This window comes from Nerophis lumbriciformis, linkage group LG01 (genome assembly GCF_033978685.3).
Source record: "Nerophis lumbriciformis linkage group LG01, RoL_Nlum_v2.1, whole genome shotgun sequence".
Lineage (NCBI taxonomy): Eukaryota > Metazoa > Chordata > Actinopteri > Syngnathiformes > Syngnathidae > Nerophis > Nerophis lumbriciformis.
Genome location: NC_084548.2, coordinates 39,375,001 through 39,386,105, shown reverse-complemented (window position 1 = coordinate 39,386,105; position 11,105 = coordinate 39,375,001).

The window sequence follows — 11,105 nt, the reverse complement described above, 5'->3', positions numbered from 1 at the left end:
TCCCCTTTGCAACAATAACAGCTTCTACTCATGTTAGCAGATTTTTACAATGCTCTGAGGGACTTTTTTTTTTTTTTTTTAGGTCAGAGCTCTCAAGTTCTTACACACTTATCTTTGCCAGGTATTTAGTGCTTAATTTAAAGTGGATAATAGTCATTATTAAGATGATTGATTTATTTCAAAGCATAAAGTATGCTGACAAAATAGTTTATTTGAAAAAAAAATCATTCATTTCCCAAAGTCACAATAAATATGAGTTCTGTTCCTAATCATATATTTAAACATGCTCATGAATGTGTAAAGAACATTGTGAAGAAATACCAACATTTTACAGCATATGAAAGTTTTTTTTCCCCACAGTAAAATGCTGTAATTAAAACTTACTGTAACATTACAACAAATGCATGTAAAAATCAAAACACCCGTACAGTATATTTCATAGCAATTAACTGTTATTTTCAGAGAAACTAACTGTGAATGTTACTGTGAAATGAATGCATTTATTAGCCAGCAAATTGCTTTGAATTTCCAACAAAAATGTTTACAGTACACACTTCAATCAATAAGAATATTGTGCAAAAGTTATTTGATTTCAGGAGTTCAGTTCAGTCTAACAGTGAAAGGCTCAGGAAGTTTTTGCAGTTTAGAGTGTAAAGCAGTAGTTTACAATAGTTAACTTTTTCACAATATTAGTATTTTTCAAATTGTGTGGAAATTGTGTAGCTCTAAACTATAATCATTGAAACTATAAAGCATAGGAGAATTTAACTACTAGAATTAAACATTTTGATTTGAAATTCTAGGCACTTATACAGTATGATTTGATATTACAGCGACAGAAGAGTCTTTACCATTTTATTGATTAAATAACTCAGTCAAATGTTTGTCCAAATACCATTTTTTCAATAAAAATATTCTGCATTCACAAGTTATGTGTCCTATCCAATGCCTCTTCTGTTCTCTCGTGCGACATCTCTCCGGTCTGATCCGTGTTTGACCCACTCAAACAATCCCCTGACGCTGAGCAGCACACGAGCTCACACACAGACACACATGCAAATATGTTGATTTCTGTCAATTAAACCCCATCAGCTGTTTGCCTCCTGCCAGACATATGGCTCGTGTTAAATGGAAAGAGCAAGCAGAGTCGGCCTGGTAGGGGCATCATTTTAATGGAACCCTAAGGGACGAGACCCACACCTGCACAGTAATAGCATTAAACCACGCTCAGTCCACTGGACAGATGAGGACAACAATTAACTGTGTGTGTGTGTGTGTGTGTGTGTGTGTGTGTGTGTGTGTGTGTGTGTGTGTGTGTGTGTGTGTGTGTGTGTGTGTGTGTGCGTGCGTGCGTGCGTGTGTGTGTGCGTGTGTGTGTGTGTGTGTGTGTGTGCTCTGCACATACACTTGACATTGTGTAGTATTGTCCTCTTCAGGCTTTTATTTTTGTATATATATATAAGCCAGTAAAATTAAGTATTACCTAAAAATACAGTATACAGGCCCTCTGTTGGAATATGAGCCATGTCAAATTTAGGAATTTAATTTCTGGGAAATGCTTTGTTTTTCAGGCAACGTCAGATGGGGTAGACTCAACATTAAATACTCCTCACAACTGTGTAAATACAGGCAAGTCTTTCCCTCCCCAACACAACACATTAATTGTGTTTTTATCTTGGTAAACACACTGATGGCACATACTATATCCTGGTAGATTAGTTTGAATCATCGGAGCAAATCTACTTTATCTATGTTTCTGAATAAATTGAGAATGATTTTGCATTGACAGGGTGACAAAAAATGTAGTTCCTAAATGAGAATAATTAAACAATAGTTAACTTAAGGTTAAAATAAGACAAAGTAGAGAAAGGAACTTGTGTTTTTTTTTCTCCAACAATATCAGAAGCTGCAGCAGCATTTATTTGTGCATGCATGCAAGGAGGCTAAATACCCCTGCCCCTGTTGGCCATCCCCCTCCACTCATCTGTTCCAGCTTCACATCGCTCACACCACCAGAGCACCCCCCTTTTTTTCCCTGCTTGCTCTTTACAAAAGTTTGGCTGTCAATCAGCTGTGGCCTCAGGCAACAGGCACTGATGAGAAGACCCCTGAGACAAGGAGACCCAAATTAGATTTCAATAAGGATGTTGAATATTCATATCAGGAAACATCTAAAGGTAAATGCTTTTTGATCTCGGCACACAAATATCACTTGTGTGCATTCCCGGGTCCTGGCGCTCTGGTTCTACACAGTTTCATCCCCCCGACCCCCACCCAACCCCACCACCACTATCATCAACGCGGTCCGGCCCCAGCGACTGGCCTCAGTTTGAGCTGACTCCTCGGGGGCCTTTGGCGGAATAATAATGACGACGTTACCAAAAAAACAAAACTGTAATGAATGTTTACACTAAAGGGACCCAAACAGAAAGGGCATCTACACTAAGCATCCAGTAATTAGTATTTAGCAGAAGTTGGTTGCCTAAGCGCACACACAAATACACACCAGGCATCATTTTCTGTTTAAACTTTAGACTCTGGAACCCCTTGACAGCAGCAGGCACAACACAGACTCATTTCTCCTGTCAACAAGGTTGCTTCCGTAATCAAGTCCACTTTTGGTCCACTAAATATTCAACAACTGCAGTGTGTGTTCTTTTTTCCATACGTACAATATTTACTCAAATTGACGTTAACATTGATTGCTGCTGCATCATCCATTAGTTAAACTAATATCCTAATATGCCCTTAATATCCTCTATTGAACCAGCATCCTCTGCAGTGAACATTAATTATGTTTTCCATAATTGGGTTATTTTTCATTTCAAAATGTTTAACTCTGACAAAAGATATAGACCAAAAACACAGATGCACTGCAGAGGACGCTGGTTCTCAGCAGGGTCTTGAAGTCTTTGTTAACCTTTCCTAAAAATGATGAGGTAGTGCTACAACAACCACATTTACACTAAGCAGTGCGCTGTTCCTTTTTCCGCTTTTTAATGCTTGGCTCTTCCTGTCATTGTGAACAAACGTAGCATTTTCCACCCACCAATAGGAAATGTGAGCTGGGATAAGACCGTCGTGAAACAGGTTAGTTTTACCCTATTGATAATGTGTTGATGCTACAGTGTTTCTACTGCTGGTACACTGTAAGCATATTTTATTGTAAATTCACAGTAAATTACTGGCTAATAATTGAATTACTTTCGCAAAAATACTTTACAGTAATTTACTTTAACTGCAGAGCTGTGATTTTACAGTTTATTACAATAACATTACAACAAAATGCTGTAACTTCACAATTGTAATTGTATAGTTAATTACACTCTCAGTTTAGCAGCATAGCAAATCTATTCCAGTGCGGACCGGACTCGTAAAAAAATGGCATAATAACTTAAAAATAAAGACAACTTCAGATCGTTTTGTCTTACTTTGGCCAAAAATAGAATTACCGCATTCTGAAAATTATATATTACAAATAATTCTCTTGGCAAAACAAGTTAGTTGAAAATTCCAAGGAAAAAATTGGTGCAGTTTCAAAAACACCAAGAACACAATGAACTTGGACTTTGTCTCAGTGTATTTACAAAGCCATTCATTTTTAGGGAACTCCTGTTTAACATTTTCATGTTAGCAGTTCACCATTAAAAATGTGTTTGGAAAAAAAGTGGTTCCTTGGTGACATCTGCAACTGCCACAACACATGCATTTATCATCATAATATAAACAAAACAGTTATCAAAATTACACCGTAGCTGAAATCAAGGTAACATAACTACAAACTTAGCCAACGTGAACATGGTAGGTTTAAGCATAAAATGAAATACTACAAACGTAGAAACACGTTTTTACAATGGTGTTCAGGGTGCGCATTGTGCCGTCAAACAACTGTGAGCGCGGCACGGAACTCTTAACTAATACAAAGATGATGGTTATGTTGGCTTAAGTCTTTGCATCTTACTATTTCATATTGTTTTATTCGTTGAGTGGATAATTTACAATGAAATAAGTTATTTTGCGTCGCAACTGCATCAGTCTCCCGCCATCTGCTGCCAGTGGTTCCCTAACCTCTTGTCTTGCCCTAAAACATGTAGTTAACTCTACTGTACTTATTAAATGATATTTAAAAAAAGGGGGGGTGCCATCATCCGCTGGATAGCCTGAAGAAATAGCCATCACTTTCATTGGAGTCGAGATGGAGGGATGGTTGAGGCAGGGGAGTGATGGAGAGTAGGGTGAGGCGTATAGGGCTGCCTTGCCTTAGGCTCTTCTCTCCTCAGAGAGTAGCCGCTGAGGGACTCGCCATGAAGCGAGTGGTGAGATGAGACCGAAGGATGGGGACAGCGTCTCTTCATACATGCAAGAAGGGCTCATACAGCTAATAGTCCACGTCAACCTCCATCATGGCTAGCGCGTCAAGACTGGCCATGATAGTGCGGGTCTCAAGGCGTGATGATGCAGGGAGACAAGGCGCTTCCTTCAGTAAAGTTCATCCACTAAAAAAAAACAAAAAAACATTCTTACATCATTACTTTTGTCTTGTTTCTCTCCCACTCTGAATCTCTGTGTTCTTCCACCTCCCCCCACCCTCTTCCTTACAACATGATGGTCACTCCATTGCCAGGCAATCTGGTCTGCGATGTTGTTCACACCTCCAGCGAGCCAAAAAGAAGAAAAAAAAAAAATTGAAAAGATATGATGACTTGCCCGAGTGGTTTCACTGTTCTCTTGGTCTTGTGGCGAAGGACGGCCAAACAAGGCTTGTGTGTGTATACGTTGGTGTGTGTTCTCCTTCAGGCCATGTGTGGTGCTGCTGTGATGCTGAGTGTCACTGTGGTCCAGCTTGAGCCCTGCAGCCAAGGTAACCAGCTGTGAAACTGACAGGTTTGTCTCCTGCACTCACCTACACTCTTTCTTCCCCCGCACGTGCACACACACACACACACACAAACACACACACACACACACACACGCCGCACACTATCGTGGCCTGAGGTTTTGAACACACATGCACATGCACTCCCTACCCCCCCACAAAAAAAAACACACATATCCACAGACCATCACACAAGCTGCAGGCAGTCCCTCTCATGCCAGCAACAAACACACTGCAAAAAGAATATGCTCTTAGAGCTCTGATAGAAAGTGGTTACTTATAAGCATAAACAACAAAAACATATACATGCATTTTACAAACTATATTTTCTACATCATTTTCATAGTTTAGTTAAGACAACAAAAAAATCACCCTATTAAGAATTTATATATATATATATATATATATATATATATATATATATATATATATATATATATATATATATATATATATATATATATATATATATGTCTTAATAAGGTTATCCAAAAAATAGTGCTCGATACCGTAGTAGAGCGCAATATATGTATGTGTGGGAAAAAAAATCACAAGACTACTTCATCTCTACAGGCCTGTTTCATGAGGGGTTCCCTCAATCATCAGGAGATTTTCTCCTGATCTCCTGATGATTGAGGGAACCCCTCATGAAACAGGCCTGTAGAGATGAAGTAGTCTTGTGATTTTTTTTCCCACACATACATATATATATATATATATATATATATATATATATATATATATATATATATATATATACTGTATATATACATATATATATATATATATTTTTTTTTAATTCATAATTTTTGATCTTAGTTGCAATGTTTCTGTTGTTGCGTCATGCTATATGCTGATATTTGATTGAATTGTTAGTATTTTAACCATGCCAAGCATTTTGTGAGCTCGCTCTGTCAGTGCCACATAAATACAATGTGCTTACTAGAATGAGTGCCAACAAGAAGAATATTACAATGAATATAAAAACAAGAAGGAAAGGGTTAATTACTCTAATGTATACAATCTGCCACTTAATATAGTTTTGGTTGTGCAAATAAACCAATGCGCGTATGAATAAGCCTAACAAGATAAAACATAAATAATATTCATTTATTGCCATTTCAATTCTCCCAATTTGAATAAAAAGTTGTCTCATTTCTGATGGCTGTTTATTAGGAAATGGGCAGTGGGTTTTTTTTGCTATAAAGAGTGTGACGTGGGCCATAGGCGCCGACCCCACAATGCCGAGCACCCACGTGGGATTGATGGCAACTTTCAATCTTTAAAATAATTTAAAATCAATGTTGTTGTAGTTACATTTCTGGCGAGTTTGGTCCGTTTTACAAAATAATAAAGCCACAAATCATATGGGATATTAACTTCGCTGAATGAATTTTTTTTTTTTAATACACACACACACCGAGCACCCACTGGCAGAAATGTAGATCGGCGCCTATGATAGATAGATAGATAGATGGTTAGTACTTTATTGATTCCTTCAGGAGAGTTCCCTCAGGAAAATTAAAATTCCAGCAGCAGTGTACAGAATTGAGATCGAATTTAAAAAGTAAAAAGTAAATAATGGGGGTATAAATGGAAACAAAATAGAAAAATATTACAATAGAATAAAAATAAAAAGCAACAATGAGAATAAAAATATAACAGTAAAATAAGAATATAACAAGAGAAACTAGGCAGTAGTAACCATGTTATGAAAAATTATTGCACTGTTATTGTTTTGCATCCCCTGTCATCCTAGTACCCCCTCTCCCTCCCAGAGAGGAGTTGTACAGTCTAATGGCGTGTGGGACAAAGGAGTTTTTTAGTCTATTAGTCCTGCACTTGGGATGAAGCAGTCTAGCACTGAACAGGCTCCTCTGGCTACTGACAACGGTATGCAGAGGGTGACTGGCATCATCCAGGATGCTCACTAGTTTTTCCACAGTCCTCTTCTCTGCCACCGTCACCAGTGAGTCCAGTTTTATTCCGATTGTAGAACCGGCCCGCCTGATCAGTTTCTCCACTCATGACGTGGGCAGCACGGTGATACAGGGGTTAGTGCATGTGCCTCACAATATGAAGGTCCTGGGTTCGATCCCCGGGCTCAGGGTCTTTCTGTGTGGAGTTTGCATGTTCTCCCCGTAACTACATGGATTCCCTTTGGGTACTCTGGCTTCCTCTCACCTCCAAAGACATGCACCTGGGGATAGGTTGATTAATGGCAACACTAAATTGGCCCTAGTGTGTGAATGTGAGTGTGAATGTTGTCTGTCTATCTGTGTTGGCCCTGCGATGAGGTGGCGACTTGTCCAGGGTGTACCCCGCCTACCGCCCGAATGCAGCTGAGATAGGCTCCAGCACCCCCCGCGACCCCATAAGGGACAAGCGGTAGAAAATGGATGGATGAATGGAGTGTGACCTGTGTTAAAGTATGTTGTGTAGCCTATTTGTGTGTGGTGGGGTGGATAAACTTTTTCCACTGCAAAATCCAAGCATGCCGGGGCCATTTTGATATTTTTAATTTTCAAAACCAATCGGTAGGATGAATTTCTATCTGTGAAGATGTCTCTGTCTCGGGTTCTTCTGGGACCACAGCAAAGGGCACAACACTTTGGGTCGGCGTTTTACAATTCTTTTAATTATATTCTCACACAAGTCTCTGTCGGCTTTTCAGCTCTCCTCCTCCTCACAATGTCTCTCTTGTCGGCTTTTCAGCACTCTTCTGTGGCTGTTCAGCTCTCTTCCGTGGCTTTTCAGCTGCTTCCCAGGTCCCCTCTCTTCTCATGGTCTCCGACGCTGCTTAATAAAGGAACAGGTGATTAGATAACTCCTTCCAGCTGAGTCATCCACTCACCTGTCTGCTGCTTCATGGCCGGCCTCCGCACACACCCCGCCCGCAGGGAACGCGTGAACCACGCCCCTCTCCACATGCCTCCACCGCCAGATTTGAGGCCGGGCAGCCGTCCGGCCGCGCTCACTCCCCCCCACCCCCTATAGCGGGCCGAGAGAGAAAATCAGCCACGGCCATCTGCGCGCCCGGCCTGTGGACCACCCGGAAGTTATAGGGCTGTAATGCCAGATACCACCGGGTGATCCGTGCGTTGGCGTCCTTCATGCGGTGGAGCCACTGGAGAGGTTTGTGGTCTGAGCAGAGACTGAAGGCACGCCCCAACAGGTAGTAGCGGAGGGCCCCGACCGCCCACCGGATGGCAAGGCACTCCCTCTCCACCGTGCTGTACCTTGCCTCCCGGTCCGAGAGTTTCCGGCTGATATACAGCACGGGGCGGTCGACGTCCCCCACCCGCTGAGACAGCACCGCCCCCAGTCCCCGGCCCGACGCGTCTGCCTGCAGACAGAAAGGGATGTCAAAATTAGGCATGTGCAGCACCGGCTCCTCGCAGAGTGCTGTTTTTACCTTCTCAAACCCCCGCTGGCACTGCTCCGTCCACTGGACCAGTTCTGGAGCACCCTTTCGGGTGAGGTCAGTCAGTGGGCCGGTTAAGTCCGCGAACCGGGGAATGAACCGCCGGTAATAGCCCGCCAGTCCCAAAAACTGCCTCACCTCTTTTTTTGTCTTGGGGGGTGGACAGGCCGCGATTGCCGCTGTTTTGTCTACCTGCGGCCGTACCTGCCCCCCTCCCAAGTGGTACCCCAGATACTGTACCTCCCTCCGGCCAACCGCGCACTTCGCCGGGTTGGCGGTGAGCGCTGCCCGCCTCAGGGACTCTAGCACCGCCCCCACCCGCCGCACGTGTTGTTCCCAGCTGCTACTCTGGATGATGACATCATCCAGGTAGGCAGCCGCGTATGCAGCGTGGGGGCGCAGCACTCGGTCCATGAGACGCTGGAACGTGGCGGGCGCACCAAACAAGCCAAACGGAAGTGTCACAAATTGGTACAAACCGTCCGGAGTGCAAAAGGCCGTTTTTTCGCGGGACTCTGGTGACAAGGGAATCTGCCAGTAGCCCTTGGTCAAATCCAGTGTCGTGAAAAATTGAGCAGTGCCTAGCCGATCCAGGAGCTCGTCGACCCGAGGCATTGGGTACGCGTCAAACCGTGATTGCGGTAATCCACACAGAACCGCACAGTCCCATCCTTCTTCCCCACCAGAACAATGGGACTGCACCACGCGCTGTGGGATTCTTCTATCACCCCCAACTCAAGCATAGTTTTTAATTCCTCCCGAACTACTTTGCGCTTGTGTTCGGGAAGCCGATATGGCCGAGACCGCACCGTAACCCCCGGGCTGGTCTCAATATGATGTCGGATGAGATCCGTGCGACCGGGCCGCGAGGAGAACACATCAGAGAAGCGCCGCTGTAACTCAGCCACATCCGCCCTCTGCGCTGATGTGAGCTGGTCGTCACAGGACAGCCGGGGGGTCGGGCCAGAGCGCGGGACCTCCGGCCCCAACTCCTCCTCCTCCCCCACTACTGTCACCATGGAAACAGGCTCCGCCTCTTTCCATGCCTTCAGCAGGTTCAAATGATAGATCTGAGTGTCTCCGCGTCGGTCCGCGCGCCGAACCTCATAATCGACATCACCCACTTGCCGTGCGACCTCAAAGGGTCCCTGCCACTTTGCAAGTAATTTGGAGTTTGAGGTTGGAAGCAATACAAGTACTTTTTCTCCCGGTGTGAATTTGCGTAATTGGGTCCCCCTGTTATACGTGCGCCGCTGACGTTCTTGGGCACGGAGCAAATTCTCACGTGACAAGTGCCCCACCTTGTGGAGTTTTGCTCGCATGTCCATGACGTATTGAATTTCATTTTTGTTTGGACCTTCCTCCCAGCTTTCTTTAATGACGTCCAGCACTCCGCGAGGCCTCCGGCCGTACAACAACTCAAAAGGTGCAAAACCAACAGAGGCCTGGGGTACCTCCCGCATCGCAAACATTAGGGGGTCCAACCATTTATCCCAATTCTGTTTGTCCTCGTGCATAAACTTACAGATCATGGTTTTCAGCGTTTTATTTAATCTCTCCACCAGCCCATCCGTTTGCAGATGGTATACACTGGTGCGGATCGCTTTAATTCCCAGTAACCCGTAGAGTTCCTTTATCGTGCGCGACATAAAGGACGTGCCTTGGTCAGTCAGAATCTCTTTCGGGATTCCAACTCGGGAGATGACCTGAAACAGCGCTTGCGCAACACTCTTGGCAGAGATGGAGCGCAAAGGTACTGCTTCGGGATAACGCGTTGCATAATCCACCAGGACTAACACAAAGCGGTATCCCCGTGTGCTCGGGTGGAATGGTCCGATGAGGTCCATCCCAATTCTTTCGAACGGGACCTCCATGAGTCCGGGCAAGCAGCGCACCAACGGCGCACGTCTGCCCGGAGGCCTGGCCAATAGAATCGGACCATTACCCGATTAAGTGTTTTATCATACGCTAAGTGGCCAGACATGGGATTAAAATGCGCCGCCTGGAAAACCATTTCCCGGCGGTGTTTTGGCACCAACAACTGGGTGTGTTCCTCCCCGGTTTGAGTGTCACGGCCCACTCTGTATAATCTATCCCTAATAATTGAAAAATGGGGGAATACCCGCGCTTTCCCCGGGCGCACCAGCTGACCGTCAATATAATCCACCTGGTCCCAGGCCTCGCGCAAGGTTTCATCACGGGACTGCTCGAGGGGAAAGTCCTCGGTAGGTTGCCACCGGGGGACCGGGGGGGCCTCCCGCGAAGCCCCCACCGGTTCCCGCTCGGCAGCACCGGATGAAGCCGCGTCGCCGCTGAGAACCGCGCGGATACTCCCCTCGCCTACTGTCCGTGAACGCAACCCCACACATTGTGTCACCAAATGGTTAAATCCCGGCCAATCCGTTCCTAGAATTACGGGGTGCGTAAGTTGCGCGCTTACGGCAACCTTAACCTTATGCTTTTGTTCCTTATATATAATTTCCACTGGCACCATAGGGTACTCGTGCACATCCCCATGAATACACCTAATTTTCACCCGTGTCGCCTGCCTCAACGCCCCGGGCCAAACCAGGTTTTGGTGGATCATGGACTGTTTGCAGCCCGAATCCACCATCGCCCGATATGTACCCCCTTGTACCCTTACCGGGACACAGTACGTCTCCCCCCGATCGGGGGCGGGTGCTGGAGGCCCGACAACCCGCAACACCTGCCCCACCTCCATCATGGAGCACTCTCGGCGCACGTGCCCGGGCCGTCCGCACCTCCAGCACACCGGCCCTGGGGTTTGAGGTGCCATCTGCGAGG